We start from the raw sequence: 17,200 nt of genomic DNA, 5'->3' as shown, positions 1-17,200 counted from the left end.
TTCTTGAGGAGTCTTGCATTGCTAATGTGTGCGTTGTTCAGTTGTGTCCACGACAAAATGATGTGTATGGCAGACTTGCTGTTCATAAAGTTATGTTTATACCTGGAGTKTGATTTTGGATACAGTAATTTACTTCTAATCCCAGGCAGAATTGCAATCCTATTACCATAGAATTTTAGGAAGGTTGCCTGTGTAAACATTTCTTGTTAGCCRCCAGTGTCTTATAAATCAGTGAATAATATACTTGCATACATCCATAAAATGTATCTATTTTCTCTGCATAACATTTGTTCAATCTGGCATATGGGAACAAAACTGGAATTATAATTCTGTAGCTGTGTTACATTCACACAAAGTGCAGTRAACAGCTAAATGGAGGAGACAATTTTTGGATATGTTTTCATGCATTCTGAAAAATAATACTGTTGGTGTGATGTTACTTCACCAACTATTAGTTAATTAGGAATCCTAAAAAAGGATTATTGTCAGGCAAGATTTGCTTGAAGTTGAACATRCATTAAACTAGGAAGTGATGATATTGGACTGTTCACTTTGGGGTTCCTGACTTCCAGCACCTCCTTAAAAAGAGTTATTGATTATTGCTAGTGATCAGGAAAATGGATCACTTAAAAAGGTTTACTGAAAGGGCTGAAAGCTGGACTGTGAAAATCAGTAGCTGTTCCAGAAAGTTTGGGTCTATGTAATAACACTTAAAAAACATTTTTGGAACTTTTTCATGTTTTTTTAGTGTATTTTAGTGATGTCTGGTTTATAGACATCCAGAGTTACCTGGTTATGTTACACCAGGGAAAGTGTCTTAACATCGTGTTTGCTTTGTGTTTCCKGTATTGCTTAGAAATTAAACAGAAACTCCAGGACTGTAAATCATAAATCTTGAAGAGCATAGAAGATATTCTCTTGAGGTTTTCAGAATGTTTATAATCAGCATTTAAGAGCTAAACAGTAAACTGTGGTATGTGTAATACTGCTTTTAAGGGTTTTTGAGCCCTGCGTCTACTGGTGTTTTCCCATTAACCATCAGGTAKGGGTTAACTGTGTGCTGAAATGGTATCCTTTCTCCCTGATTTACAGAACACAGAAAGATGTGTGAATTAACTGATCACTGGACRGCCCTGAAGAGTGGTGGTGAATGGAATTGTATCCAGCGGGCAACAAATGGTTGTTCTGCAGGGCTGAGTATTGGGGCCAGTTCTGTTTAATATCCTTATCCATGGATAAGGATGAGGGGATGAGTGCACCCTCAGTAAGTTTGCAGCTGACACYGTGTTGRGCAGAAGTGCTGATCTGCTGGAGGGTAGGGAGGCTCTACAGAAGGATCTGGACAGGCTGGATYGATGGGCTGAGGCCAGTTGGGAGGGGTTCAACAAGGTTGAGTGCCAGGTCCTGCAATGGTTCACATCAACCCCAGGCAGTGCTAAAGGSTGGGGGCAAAGTGGCTGGGAAGCTGCCTGGTGGAAAAGGACCTTGGGGTGCTGGTCAACAGCAGCTGAATGTGAGCCAGGAGTGAGCCCAGCTGGCCAAAAAGGCCAATGGCGTCCTGGCCTGTATCATCAATTGTGTGGCCAGCAGGACCAGGGCAGTGATTGCGCCCCTGTACTTGGCACTGGTGAGTCTGATAATGATTAGTGGAACAAGTTATTAAATAATAAGCAAAGGGTTTCCTAACAATGGATAAAGAAACCATGGCCAGCACTGGCACTTTGTTGAGAACACAAGCAACTGCTGAATTATACTGAAATTATGATAGGTTGCAGCCAATATGACTCTCTATGTAATGAATTTTCATTCAGTTTATTTCACTGAGCACACTATCTTTAGGAGCAAAGCTCCTTAAATGGACAGTGTTTAAAAYAAGCAAATTACGCAGAAGTGGTTCTAAATTGAGATAAAAATGATGAATAGTACATGTATCAGTAATCTGTTAACTTTTCTTTTTCCTGTTTCCTGACAGTCCTTTAGCTAATTTTATCCTTCAAGGCACCTATCAATGAGAATTGTTCATACTTTGCTGAGGAGGACTTTGGGGTCCTGGTGGATCTGACACTCAGCAATTCATCCTTGCAGCAAAGAGGGCATACRGTGTCCTGCTGTGCATTAGGTAGAGTCAAGGTCAAGGCAGGTGTCTGCTTAATTTATTGTTACGAAGTGTTCTTGGTATATTTGAGGCAAAAATTATGGATTATGTATCCGYGTGTGATGAGCTCTCCAGTCACTGCTATCCTTTTAACAGATGTGCTCTAAGTTGTCTTAATGATCAGTTATYGGTAAATATGATTCTCCATATCTTGAGGTTTCTCACCTGGGTGTGGGAAGCTCAAAGCCTGTTGGCCTTCAGTAGCAATGTCTGAAGAAGCTTACAACGCTCTGATCTCCCTGAAGAAATTAAAACATTTGAGATTAGGGTAATCTGWGGAAAAGTAATTTCTTATGGTTTGATTCAGGTGTTACAACACAGACAGAAGAGTGTTCAAAAAAGGAAGTTTTGTGACTTCCTTGTGTGTATCTGCCACTTGTTCAGTATCTGCTAAGGCCAGTGGGATGGCTGGTTTTGCTCAGATGCAGTTTGTAGCTATCTTGGTCGGAAAAAAGGTGAATAGTACAGTGCTGGTTTTAAGCACTTCTGGCCATTTATGAATTCCCTATATTGAAAGAAACCCTGTTTACCCCAGTAGGGATTTTGACACAGGTTAAAATCTGTTCTGAAACCTTTCCTGTTCTCTTTCAAAACTGCCAGGAACTTCTGTGGGAAGACAGCAGGTCGTGCTCTGATCAGATAAGCCTCTCTGCGGTGTCTTGCCCAGAAGAGATAAGGAATCTTAGTCTGTGTAGCAGCAGAGAGCATTGTCTTTGAAGAGGCAGGTACTCTACACCTGCCCTTCTTGCAGCAGGGTTTGATTGATAATGTTAAACACCAAGCTTTTGTTTTTCTTATCGAGCCTTCAGCAGGCAGTTCTTGGCAGTGTCGTGATGTCTCCTGAGGAAATCTCAGTGAGAGGCAGTAAAGAGTTCAGATGTTTAGATCTCAGCACTCTATATTCTTTTCATTTAAGTGAAGGCAGAATGAAGAAAAATGAAGGGAAAAAATTGCTCTTTGGGCTAAGATCTTACGCCGATACGTATCAGAATCTTTCCTTTGGATGCAGCTGTGTCTGCCACAAGGTTAATGACAGACCAGCTCCAGCGGAATTGTGTCTTGATTGACTTGGAGGTCGAAGGAGGTGTGAATTCTTCATCTMTGCTTTGTTTTTGTACTGATTCTTGTTGATTCATTTTTTCTTCCCGACTGCCTGGTTTTGGAAAGCTTGTGGAACCGTGTCATCTTTAGATATCTTCTTTTATCAGATTTATTTGAAATCAAGAAATAAGTTTTAAAGTTAGGAGAATGTGTGTCTGTTATGCATTCTTAGATGGTGTGATCCCTAGGATTATTTTCCTAGGAAACCATCTAAAACATAATATATGGTTCACTGGTAGCCCTGGAAACAGCCTGCTTCTATCTCAATCACTTTTATCATCACGAAGCTTACTTGCCACGGTTTCCTTCCTTCTCATAAATCTTTTAAGAAATAGTTTTTATTGTAACTAAATGCCATTGTGGGAAGAGTGCAAATACTGTGGTATGGAAAAGGTTCTGTGTAAACTGGGACRTTTCTGCTGTATTTGAGAGCAGACCATTTAACAGAGATATCTGAAGGTTCAGTTCCTTCACATTCTGGAAGTAATGTTGTGCTGGATGGGACCGGCAGAAGATGATGGGTATTTAAATGAAGGGTATTTATAATAAACTACTGAGGCCAAAATTTATTTTTTATTGTGTAATGTGTACAACTACAACTGTTTTTAAAAAATGCTAAAGTAAATAATCCAGTKCAATGAGTTGGGATCAAATTGTTGTTGATTTTCCAATTTTCCAGATTGGTAATATTCGTGTCTTTTTTTTCTACAAGTTCAAATATCTCATTTGCATTTCATTGAAGGATTGAAATAGAGCTGCAGCATAAAGCAAGTTGCTGAAATAAGGATTCAACATATATTGAATGAGAAGTTATCAAATGTCAGTGAAATAGTTACACCACCTATTGTTTGTTCTTTCCCACTGAACTATACTGACAGTTAGTAACCAGTGATAGGGGAAAATTTGRCCAGCAACAAGTTGCTGCAGATACAAATAGACAGTTCTGTTAATATTGCCAGAATGCTTTTGCTGTGTTCACTTAACTTTGTGTCTCAGAGAATTGGTTTATAGCATTTATATTGATYTGTAGCATTTTCAATCATAATGTKACTATTTTTAGTTCAGCATTCAAAGTGAGTAATAGATAATGAATTCTGTATTCATATATATATACACACAAAATGCAGTATTCAAATTACTTAATATTTTTGTTAACTTTTCAATTAGCCATTGCATCAAGTTAGTTCAGCAAATTGTTTTCCTTCAGATGTATTTCTTCTGTTCTGCCTCAGTACAGAAATCTAAATCTTCTAAAGCAGCATTCCTTAATGGCACATCTGCTTCCTCTCAGTTCTTGCGCTGMCCTTTGGCCCTTGTGTCATTTCAAACTTAAGTTCTGTTTAGTCCAATGGGGAAAGTCATGTTGAAGTATGAATTTACAGAAATGTGTGGAAATCTGGGTAAAGCTGGTTAAAGATGTGCTTTTAAAATGTTAGAGATATGATCTGTTTCTACAGAAAAAAAAACCTGAAAGTTTTGAATTTTAATGTCAGTGCTTTTCCACTGCCTTTTTTTTAATCTAATAATCTTTTTGGCTTTGTAGGAAGTTACAAGTTTTAATGTTTAAGTTTGTATAATTGTTACACTATTCTGAGAGTTTTTAAATATGTAAAGTATTGTTCCTTCAAATTTCATTGTGGCATTTGAATGCTTGCCTTTATTTTCAGGGTTGAAGTTTAAGTTTTAATACCAAAGGCTTGTCTGCTTTTGACTGGGTTTCTTGGTATAGGTGACACGAGGGCCAGCTCTATTTTTAGGGACCACACAAATTCTAACAGCAGGCTTCTTTTCCTAGCATAATTCAGCTACTGGGAGGAGTAGCCTGGGTAACCAAAAGACACATTTGCAAATATAACTGTGTCCATTTTAGTACTTTTCCTGGTACACTGGTGTCATTTACAGCTAGAATTTTCTTTACCTTACTGTCCACTCTGCAGGCAAACTTTTAAGTACAATCTAAATATACTCTCATCTTGATATCTAAATATACCACATCTTGATTAAACTGTCTGCAAGCTTTAAGTACGAAAGGGGCTCCTATGATACATTTTCCATTCTGACTAACACTGTTGGGAAAAGAAAACATCTTTTTCACAAAGGTTTCCATATTGAAGATAAATGTTTAAATAATTTTAAAATAAAAAAAATATGAACTATTAAAATAATAAAATATGTTTGGAAAGTTTTGTTAAAGCAGTAATTATAACAAAAGAGGAAATGAAGTTGAAAGTAGGAAGCTGGGAGAGTGAGATGCTGACTGTGAGAGAACAGTTCTACCTTCTGTCTCTCTGTTACATCAAACAATAAAACTTCTCCYCATGAAATCGTATAACCACAGTGAGTTTMCATGGTAAGTGKCTRTAAGGTCGATATAAGGAAAATTAATATAGTTTCTAAGYATTATCTAAACTTTTCTTCTTCAGCCTCTTCTTACCCACCCCAGCCATGCACATTTTTTCCTGTTGGTTTAGGCAAGTGAGCCTTCATGGCTGAACTGATTTAAAAAGACAGGGATAACACTTYTAGCTGTGGGCTAAATCAGTGGAGGCCTTCGGTTTCACAGTGAGCCCAAGGTAATTCAATTTGAAGAAAACAGATAAGAAAATAGTTTTCATTYGATGAAATTATTTTCTGTGGTTGATTTTAGTTTTGGATGTCACGTGAGTTAATTTTTGTGCTCTGTGCTGTGACTTTTTGAGCAWTTGTGGTGTGTAAGAAATTTAGAAAGCTGCATGCAGGGTATTGAGATATGGTACATGAAGATAGTAATGAAAGATTAATGATATTTCCCTTGTATGACTTAGTGGTTTCAAAAAGGAGTCTTGTTTTCCTAGTAATTACTTTTTTCCTTCACAGAACACAATTATGGTATTACCATATTTTCATTATTGCCTGTACCAAATGTTAAATATAGGGAACTCTGAAAACTAGGAGTATTATTTTTGCAGGCCATATTGTACTGAAGTTTGAGTACACACTATACTGTAGCCTTCCTTCACCACTAGAAGGGTTATAAACCTTATTTTGCAATATTTTTAAATTCTTGCATACTTTCTTACCAYCCCAAGTGCTATAATTCTAATCTATATTGAGAATTTCATAGCAACTACTTGCCAAGATGCTGCTATCGTAGATGAGAATTCAAAAATTGTCTTCAGTGTACTTGTTCTTGATTCTTGCATCCTTCAACAAYTTGAAACTGTGATGTCCTGTATTGATGCTTATTCTGCATTCCTCACAAGGCAAACTTGTAGAAAGTGATCAAAATAGATCCCTTTAAAATACTAAGAGTCTGAAGCAAACTGATATACCTGCCAATTTTTATTTGTTTAGTTGTAATTATTTGGTRAAGCATACAGATGACTTACTAGGTTTGGTTTGTCAAAGCTATGAACATTTWTAAAAATATAAAGATTACCTGCCTTGCTTTTTATTTTACTTAGGATAAACAAATACTTTACACTATTTGATTTTTGTAGTCTCTCTCATGTCTTTCTGTTACAGGCATCTTGTATTAAATATTTATAGTTCACTGTTCTTTCCTAAGTGCCTGTAACTGTTATGAATAATTAAAGACCCAAGTTAAGGGGGGAGARGGGCATTGATGTAGCATTCAGCAGGAGGATTTCCTATAATTTTTTGACAACTATGAATAACATACATCTGAAAATCAACAAGGAAAACAAGTCAGAAACAGCCTTACRTGGTTAGCAGAGATACTTGAGTACTCATGTCTTGTGTGCCTAGGTGATTGCTGAGCAGTGATAACCTACCTAGTAAGTACATTTTATCTAATTTATAAGAATTGTCCTTAAAAATCAGCTTGTTATCACTATTTAATTATCATTGCCATCTAAGTAATGAGGCTGAAGTAGCAASTCAGAAAGATTATATTTATTTAGCAAGTCGTAAGTTTTAAAAAGTTCTAACTYTTTAATTTTACTTCATACTGAATTATGTGCATGGACTCTTTTGTGGCATTAAAGAGTTAATGTTGATAATAGTCACTCTCCTAATTGACAAAAAGGAACTTATCTCAAACCACACAAGGAGAACAATTTGCYCTGTGAAGTTCCATCTCTTTCTTTAAARTTATCTTGTGAAATTTGCTAGTCCAATTATAATTAGTCCAGAAGCAAATCTGAAGACAGCATTCATCAATCACTAGAGTGAATAAAATCAGTTGATGAATTGAAAGCTGCAGGGCAGTGGTAATGATAGATTTTAGAATGAAAAAAAAATTTACATTTTCTTACTCTGAAGCCTGAACATCTGACTTGGAAAAAATAATTTATAGGTGATAATTTTACTTCTGYGATGTTTCCTGGAAAACACTTAGAGACAGGAATGAACACAAAGAGACACCAGGAGCTTTCCAAGAGAGCAGATGACATTTGGATTGAAATTTGGACAAAATACACAAATTGACAGCACAGGTGGAAGTGAACATTTTGCCTCATCAGGGAARGTAAAATTGCATGATTTAGTCATAACATTGTGCTGAGAGGTTGGGCGGGATGACCTGTAAGGATGTGTGAAAAAGCCGTTCGTATGAATCATATATCACATTTGTGGTCAATCTGCTGTTTATTTTTTGTGAGCAAGACATGTTGACAGTTAAGGGAGTATCATGTAGATTTCCTCTCACAATAGAGACCAAGTACTTTTCTGCTTTCTAAATTAGTCAGTCATAACAAACACAATTATTTTCATATGTTGGTGGCATATGTAGCATTGTAAATAAGAATCTTGCCTGCATGGAGTAAGGTGTTGTTTTCCATATGACTGTTTTTTTAGTATTTAAATATTTGTAATTTCATGGAGTATGTACTGGTAATGGCATCCTAAGATGCACACTCTTCAAGCTTGTTTTTGCCAGGTGGTTTATCCTGCTTTGTTTTGAATCAGGTAGGATAGGGTCTGCTAGGTAGGCAAGTTGGTAAAAACCCAAACAAGTAAACCAAACYCAACATTTATATCTGTTGGGAAAATCTGTAAAAGCTGCTGGAAAGGCTTTTCCAAGAGTGGAAGAGGGTAGGGGGGCTTGAGCCAGTACTCAGTGTYTCCTCTTGCTGGTGGTACTGTTGGCTTCTCTTTCCTCTGTGATGCTGAAGGGGAGCAGCACAGGGAGAGGTGAAGCAGCTTTCTACAGAGCCTGCACCTGAAATTACAGAAATCTTAAATGTAGTTATTCTGTTGTATTTCAAAGTCACCCACATGCTGTACTTWTGCTTTAAAGCCTGACAGCTGTGTTACTTATTTTGCCAATTCGGTCAAATTGCTGTTTATGACTGAAACAAGAAATGGAAAAATGCCATGCTTTCTACCAGTGGAACTAACGTGCAGCTATGAATACTTGAAAAATATCTGCTATTCAACTTCAGACTGCTGCATGTTAAATCTTGTTGATAAGTTTTGGTTAGAATACTCCTGAAAATCTATCTTAGCTATAATGTTTGAGTACTTTGGATGTTATTGAAGACCTGAAAATGAAAATGCTCAGAGTTTAAATAGTCCTGCATGTATGCAGAAAGAGCATCTTGCTGGTTTTTGTTAATAGTGACGACTCAGAGCCTTCTTCACTCCTGAGCCTGCTGAAACCTGTTGAGCCATTTTGTTGAGCCAATTTCAAATCCTTCAGTACCTTTATATGTAGCATCAGCTTTGTCATCTTCAGTTATTATTCAAGCTAAAAGCATCTGTAGCTGCATTTACTTTTTCTGATTTGAGGTGGCAGAAAAAAATAAATGGTTATAATAAACATAAGTTTCTCTGTAGTAGTTAAAGTGATCTGTTTGTCATGCTTTAGATATAAATTCTTAATACGTGAGAAATTAGTAGTCTAAAAAACTCTCTACTTGCTCATCTAGGGTTAAAACTCTTCATGCCATCAAGAAATTTTCARCAGTTTTCTGTCAGTGCGGTTTCCTCAGTTTAAGACTCAGTACATAGTAACTGCTGTTTTTCATATATAATTGGTGCAGTTTATGTGAATTTGGTTAAAATGTTGGTTGTTTGGATCTGAAATATGCATGTTTTGCTTTTATCGARTTTGTGAAAATGGGATACCTCTTTTGCTCCTTTGGAAATGCTCCCCAGAAGCCTGAACTGTAACACTAAGAGCTGAGACATTCATGCCAAGCAAAACTCAGGCTTTGGCTCCCTCAGTGCTTACAGCAGTCTGGGTAGTTTCCTTAAATGCTTCTTATTTATTTTCTTTTAAGATCAGACATTTTTTTCCCCTTTCCCCTGCTCATCTGTATTGTAAATTAACCCCTGAAACCAAATGCCCCTTTATTTTAATTTCATAAAAATGCAGATGCATTTATACAAGAAAGAATGCCTCAATGGTGTTTGAATTTTGGTTTTGCTACTGTGTTTTAATATTCAGATATTATATATATATAATACATATAAGTATTAATGTATTATAGAATTATAATGTAAGACATGGTATAATATATATAACTAAATTATAAAAGTATGCTCTAAAATGACAGAATCCTAGAATGGTGTATCCTAGAAATTGCTGCTAGAAGGTAAATGTTCATGGAAGCATGAAACTGCAGAATGGGGAAGTCTTAGTTGTCACAGACTTTTTAAAATTTAGGTCAAAATCAAACATTGTAAAGGTAGCTCCAACTCCTTTATTCTCAGCAGAATAAGGAATATCAGATTGTTTACTTTCTCTTCAAGAGAATATGGAGTGGATTTATGTAAGGAGCAGGTTGTGGAAGTCTTGGGCATCTTCRTGGAAGAAGGGTCTGCCTTGGCCTTGCTGATCCTTGTGGGTCCCTTCCACCTCGGAATATTCTGTGAATCCGTATCTGTGCCATGTAGCAGAGAGTCAGGGAAAGCTCCCTTGTGACATCCTGCGAGAGCACTTGAATAATGAAAAACCTTAGGGTACTTAAGGTAGCAACATAAAAAGCATGTTAAAATACAGTTTCTTTGCTCTTGATAAAATGATCAAATGACTGAATAAGCTCTTCTGTGGGAAGTTTTTGCAAAGAAAGCCTTTAGTCTAGACTTTATTTGCAAAACCATATCCTGTTATTTCCTGGCTCATTGCAGTCACAGTCTTTGAGTTAAACTGCCTGCTGTAACAGCAACAAGGCCAACACACGCTGCCGTTTTTCTCTGCCCTTTCTGATGGCAGTGGGAAAGTGATCTTTCTCATATCATGGGATCATAAATTTTCTGGTGTCCTGTTTTCTTCAAATGAGGCAGAACAAAATGAGCCCTAGAGCTTGAGAACCTCAATTCTCTTATTTTTATGGTGTTGGCAGTTTTTTCTTATACCTTGCCTTTATGTTTCATATTTTTATGAAATTGTTGCTGTATGTCTTGTGAGGTGGACCAAGATGAGAGATTTTGTTTTCCCTGATAGAGCTGTTAATATTGGAAGAGACCTTTAAGATTATCAAGTCCACTACTAAACCCAATGACATAAAACTCTACTGTCAGTTCATGTTAGACTGGATATCAACAGAACAGCTTCAACTACATTGGTTTTAATTGAATTAATTTTTTGATGAAAGTGAGTGAATCTATTTTGTCCTCCAATTTTTAATCATTTCCTTGTTTCTAGCTTTTTTTTTTTTTTTTTGGGGGGGGGGGGGGGGCAATTTTTTTTTTTTCCTTTTTTTTTTTTTTTTTTTTTTTTTTTTTTTTTTTTTTTTTTTTTTTTTTTTTTTTTTAAATAATGCATAAAGTAGCCTTGCCTGGTATACAGACCATTAACTATTTTACTAGTTTTTTTTTTTTTTTGAACCAGCTCTGATGCTTAGCTGTTCACGTGGAAAACTGTTTCAGCTCACTAAAATTGCGGAAAACTAATTTGGAAGAACATAGATATTTTGTTTCCTGAGGTTATGAGGTAAATTAGCTTACTGTGTATCAGACAGATGCTAATGAGGGCCTCAGGAGATAAAGTGGGGAAAAGGGACATGCAACTGGGGCAGGAGGAAGAAGAGATAGAACAGAAAATGTTTTGAAGAGGGGTTGAAGAGGGAATTGTTTAACTGTATCATGAACCATGCAATTTGCTCATCTGAAATAATATAGGTAATTTTTATTTGAATATTGAGTTAAGACTTGCACCTGTGTCCATATTCCTTTAATCACAGAATTCCTTTAGTTAAAAAAAAAGACATAATTATTACTTGTTCAGCTAATCATATTTTCTTTCCTCCTCATTGTTATTTATAACATGTGTAACTGGGTCTGGCTGGGGTCAAACCACCACACATTAGAAAAATACGTTCCTCCTAAAAGCTTCCTGCAAACAACAGATATGTCATGAGTACCAGTTTGGGAAAATATTTAAATGCTGAGCACAAATACAGTGATTCACAACAAGTGGGAGGACCTGTGTTTTCCCAGATAGCTGATGTTTTGTCTCTCCTCAATGGTTGTTATTTCAGTTGAGGATTCTGCTTTGTCTTAAATTAAACACAACTGCTCAGAGCTGTGTGCAGGTGAGCAGTGGCTACGGAAACTGTTGGACACCGTGTGGTTTAACCATGCACCATTTCTGGAGTGTTTGGGATCCTGTCTCCTGAGCCGCTGATTACTTTAGTCTAGRCTTCAGACTAGAGAGTTTTTTTCTTGTTGTTGGTTTCCACATGCTCTGGAAGCTTTGGACAGCTGTGTTCCAGCAATAAAAAGAGTGTGCCTTTTAGTGAATCCGGGTCAGTGTGTTAGTGAGAATCTCCTGGAAATGGCAAATTAAAAGGTGCTGACTAGGAAGAGTGTAGGAAGAGAGGGGTTGAGTGGTGGCTGTCAGCAGATTCTTCTGCTGAGTTGTTGATTCCAGGAGAGCTGGGCTGAGAGAGGGTGCCTTAAGGACGAGGATGGAGAGCTCCAAACTCCTGCCTTTGGGGACATGGCTCCTGATGGTGAAGTGCCTTTTCTGCACTTCTCTCTTCTTCCCCTTGACCAGCTCTTTTCTCCCTTTCCCCATCCCTTTTCCAAAGAAGGCTCTCACTCTGCCTTTTACTACATGTACCTGTTGAAATCAATGCTGAATTTTGTGTATCAAAGATGGAACATTGCTGATTTAAGCTACCTGTTATTTTCCTTCCTTATTTTTTCCTGATTCACACTAAAACTTACTTGGCCTCTTTTATAATGCTACRTTCTGTGTTGTGGAATGACTTGGCAGCTGTGCATAGGAAAATTATAACTACTATGTTTTTTTTTTTTCTGGTATGTGTTTGCAAAAACAAGTTTCCCTGTTCATTATTGCTGTTGCTTTTTTAAAAAGAAAACTTAATATTTTAGTGTTAAAAGTATTTATAGGGATTATATGATACTAACATTGCATTTKTAGCTCATTTGCTCATCTACACTTGCATTTATAGCTCTAAAACCCCAGGTGAAACCTTGGAAAAGAACAAATGACTGGTATTACAATAATTTTAACAAAATGCATTTAGAAAATTAATATTTTAAAGTTCTGACTTAAATGTATGGTTTTTTCTTTTGAGTGGACTTAACTGTATATAAACATGCTTTCTTAAGTATGAAGAACATCTAGAAAATGCAAGCTTTTTGTTTTGAAGAAAAATGCTTAAGGTTTAACTTACCACTTCCTGAAAYAGGCCTGTTAGACATCACGTCTTCAAGCTAGGTGACTTTGCAATTAWTTCTGAATTGCATATGATGAAAACAGGCAGGTTTTGTACTCAAACTGGCTACATAAGTATAACATGTACTATTAAAAAATGAAGTCATTAATGAGCTCTGCAGTCAGAAGAGTGTTTCACTCTGTGTTCTTCATGGAGATCATCAGGCTGCCTGTTCTCATCATAAAGTAATGAATTTACTGAAACTGTTGGCTACTGATATACGTTCAATTTCTTMTAAAACATGTGGTAGCTTTCACATTATATGACATGAAATAATTCTGTAATTTGAAAAAAAAATTACCGAACTTAGGCTTGGCTTTCTTCTCACCTACTCACCTGTAATTGCTCAGAGTATTGGCAAACCCCTGGCCTTCAGATTCACAAGCATGCCAATTAATTCACAACTTATATGCAAAGAGAAAAAAATCCCAGCTATGTATTTGAAAGTCTTGAGATGCTGTACGATTGCAGTCTTATTACTACACCCAGGTACAGACCTTGCTAGATCTTGCTCCCTGTGCCTGGGTGTCTGGGAGTGCTCTCAACACCTGGATGGAGCCGCCTTCCACGCTTTGGGGAACCTCTGGTGTATAAAAATGAATGGAAATCCTTTATGGTTAGAGCATAAACAAGTAGCAGCAGGAGCTGTCACCTGGGGAGTTGCATACTGAAAGGACAGAATTCASTGTTCAGGTCCCTGATGTGGACTAAATCTTGCATTCAGGGTCACCAAGTGCAATGTTTATGTTTTATGACATCAGGGACTTTCACTTCCCAGATGAGCACTCTAGAAATCTGTCATTGTGCCACTTCCTTTCGTTACCGTTGTCTTTTCTTTTTAAAGTGCTCTGTTCTACAAAGAGTGCTCTAGGAGGCTAAATGMAGATGGAGGCCTGGATTTTCCAGTCCAGGAGCTGCCCCCTCAGACCTGCAGGTGGTTTTAGTCATGCAGAGGGAGGATGGCAGGCACCCATCTCCAGAGTTTTCATGGGCCAGTGTGAGGACCATTCTGCACTGGCAGGTGGAAGGAGTGTCCTGCACAGCTCTGCCTGCAGCCCTACACTTTCCAGTTTGATGAAAGTGGCCCTGCCTTAGGATATAAGTGTTCTTAATTCCACTGGATCAAGCGGTACCTAAAAATCTTGGCAACTTGGTGTTTGAATATTTTTTAAGTACTGCTTCTGGGGAATGATTCATTTGGGCATTTACAGGTCATAAAGTTYGCTCTCTGCTTCCTTCCCTTTAGGAGTTGTTTACAAACCTTACACTATTTACTGTTTCCTGTATCATCCTGATCTGTTACATTATCAAATCTCTGTTTAAACTCTACTGCTGTCCCTGTCACTGCCAGTGGTTATTGGAACTGCATTTTGAGTAATTTTGTCATAAAATTGCATAAATTAAAAGCTTTGCAGTTCAGGAATGATGTGCATCTCCCTCACTGTCTGATTCAAGATTCTCYGTTGTCTCCAGAATTCTATTTTGTAGGTAGTGCTGTCTTAGTCACAGAGCTATTTCTTTGTTGGTACCTTGAGAGGAATAAAAAAAAGTTACCATGGATGTACTCTTCCCCCCTTGTGCCTTTAATCCATTTTCTCCAGCTGTCTCTGTCTCTTAAGTGCCATGGATGACAGCTGGAATTGTTTCTGTTATTTGAACTGCTAGATGCTTTGCTTTCTGTTGCTAGGAACTCCTGGATAAATTAAACTTTTTGTGTAGTCGTTTGTAGCGGTTATGAGCAATGTTTCAAAGCAGTTTTATCTGTGGTCTGGTCTGTTCCTCAAAACATGTTGCAGGTGACCTTGGTTGGGGCATGAATAGCGTTGGGAAATATATTGATGAGGTGGTCGTTCTGGTTTCAGTGATTAAGTCTTATGAAGCTCAATCTTTAAGGGAAATCCTGCAGTAATGGCAGGRTATGTTACAAATGGAAGATTGACCTGGTCTTCGTTGTGTGGCAGATCCTAGAATGACTGGAAGTWGTTTCAGTGCAAAAATTGTAGCTGCTGCCTTGGACTGAATTATGCATCTGCGCTGTGGAGTCAGTGTCACTTTGAGCATGTTGAACAGCAAGAGCCCTGTAAGTCTCATGAATGCCAAGAAGTTGCTCTTGTGCTCATTCAGATCCAGTTTTCAGTTTKTACATAGAGTTTTCTGATGTGCCAGTCATTTTGGTTCAAGGTAGACCTAAGGCCATGAGAGACTTGACCCAGCTCACAAATGCCACYTCACCTTCAGGGGGAAATCCTCCTCTTATAGCAGAACAGATCTGTCTGCTCCCTCCATGCCAAATTATATTGCCAAGGCTCACAAACATGTTTTGCACAGTTTGTGTATGCTCTATGCAACTGATTCTCAGCTTATGAGCGAGAGTTTCTTCTCTGTGTCTTTCCAGATAGGTGGGTAATTCAGACAGGTGTGTACTTTTCACCAGTATCTTTGTTGAAATACTTGAAGTTATTTTGTTTATGCAGATTRATCATGACTATCATGTCTCTGTCAGGATGGGGACTTGCACAGGCAATCTGGTAGCTCAGGATTATTGATCTCTGGAGAAGCAAAAACTTCTGAAGGGTATTCTGGAGCTCAGAATGTTTTCACAGGCATTCAGMCTGTGGTGCTGGCTTTATCTAAATAATCTGAGTGTTTAGATTGCTTTACCCTGCAAAAAAAGAAGAGTGCTGGTRAACTGGCTTTGAATTCAGCGGGCAGACAAGCAAAATAATCTTGCAGGTGGTATATTGAATTAYTCCTCTGATCCACATGCATGAACTCCAATTTAGGCTTTCAGTAACTAGAGCTGGGAATGGGGCTGCCTTGAGATGAACTTGTTTGCATCAGATGGCATCAAGAAATGGAAGATTTTTTTTTTTGCTTCTCAGTTCAGTGTCTTGGATCAGATACAGTCCTGATCATAGAGAAGGGTGTAGACTTTTCTTCTGATTGTGGTCAGGCAAGGTAATACTTCCCAGGGCTTGATGGTTCTGGTGTCAGGAGGTTGTCTGTCAGCTGTCTCTCACTCAGCAGTTTGAGAAATGTTCCCCACTCCCAGGTCTGTGACTGAGAAATCTGGAGCATTAAGGAGTTTCAAAATGCTTAATTCCAAGCCCTGAAGTACCAGGCRGGAATATCACTGCTCATTTATTGGGGCTGTTCTGTGCCACCATTTCAGATTAAGAGAAATAAATAGGTAGACAGACAAGCCAGACCTAAAACAGRACAAAAACCTTTGTAAACAAAAATCACATATGATTTTTTTTAATAAATTAAGGAAATTTTCTGTTGTTTGAAAACAATCCTCATGACTACCATGACTACCTGTAATGAGATTCTGAGAATCAACCCTGTGCAGTATCCATTGCAGGTGTTTGGTCTGCAGTTAGAAATAAAACAGTGCTCTGCAGGGTTATTCACTTTTATTGCTCTCTTGAGAACTTGAATAAAGCAAATTCTGCTGTCATTAAAGGTGCAAGAATTGTATGGTTGATTAATTTTCTCAAACACGGAACAGCAAATATTAAGTCTGCTCACTTTACTAATCATTGTTTTCAATGAAAGACTTTTCAGATGCTTTTAAATTAAATTACAACACCAGGACTCTGCATTTTTAATTTAATRAAATTGAACATACAGCACATGTGCCCTGAACTGGAAATGCATTTGTAATGGATGGATTTTATTTGAACATCTGTTCAGCATAGTAATCGTTAAAAATTTTCTTTCACTTTCCTTTCTGCCATATAAGCAATGCTGATTTGCACTAGAACATATTTCAAATGGAAAACTTTTAGAGTGAATACCAACATTCTTTTCTTTTTATAAAGCTAGAAAAATATTTTTTTTGAGCTCTGCTGGTTTATAAGAAGAAGTCTTCTAATTGGGGTATCTAATATAAAAATATTTTTTAATGCAAGTGTTATTTTAGACTAAAAGTTAGCTCATCAAGACACGTTGCTTTCAGGAAAAATCCCCAGCATTTTTCAGTCTTAGAAAATGCAGATARTGAAAGCACACAAGATTCTTAAATTCACTTCTTAAGGAATCGATTGTACTTAAGTCATGTGTTGGTGATTTATTTGCACTTACTTTAATTCACAGAAATAGGTACAATGGAGGTAGCTAAATGACCTTTTCCCCACTCTTTTAGTGCTTATATATCCTTATAAGCTTCCTCTAGTAAAGTAAGACCTCCAGGTTCTCTCATTGCTTTAAGAGCAATGGTGAATCACATTTGCTTTAAGAGCAAAGGTGCTTCCCTTCCTGAGCAGGTCTTCAATTCAAATTCTTTTTAGTGACATGAAGGTTCTTTGGA

The 17,200-nt window shown here is 37.4% G+C and overlaps 1 protein-coding gene across 1 annotated transcript in view; it reads left to right on the top strand.

The window, feature by feature from the left end:
- Positions 1-17,200, top strand: part of PLCL2 (phospholipase C like 2) — a 101,052-nt gene that overhangs the window by 36,490 nt on the left and 47,362 nt on the right. The gene's annotated exons all lie outside the window — the stretch shown is intronic.

This window comes from Malurus melanocephalus, unplaced genomic scaffold (genome assembly GCF_030028575.1).
Source record: "Malurus melanocephalus ecotype Western Australia unplaced genomic scaffold, MMel_1.1 scaffold_315, whole genome shotgun sequence".
Lineage (NCBI taxonomy): Eukaryota > Metazoa > Chordata > Aves > Passeriformes > Maluridae > Malurus > Malurus melanocephalus.
Note: the sequence above shows the minus strand (reverse complement) of the source record. Positions and strands in the feature narration are given on the sequence as shown.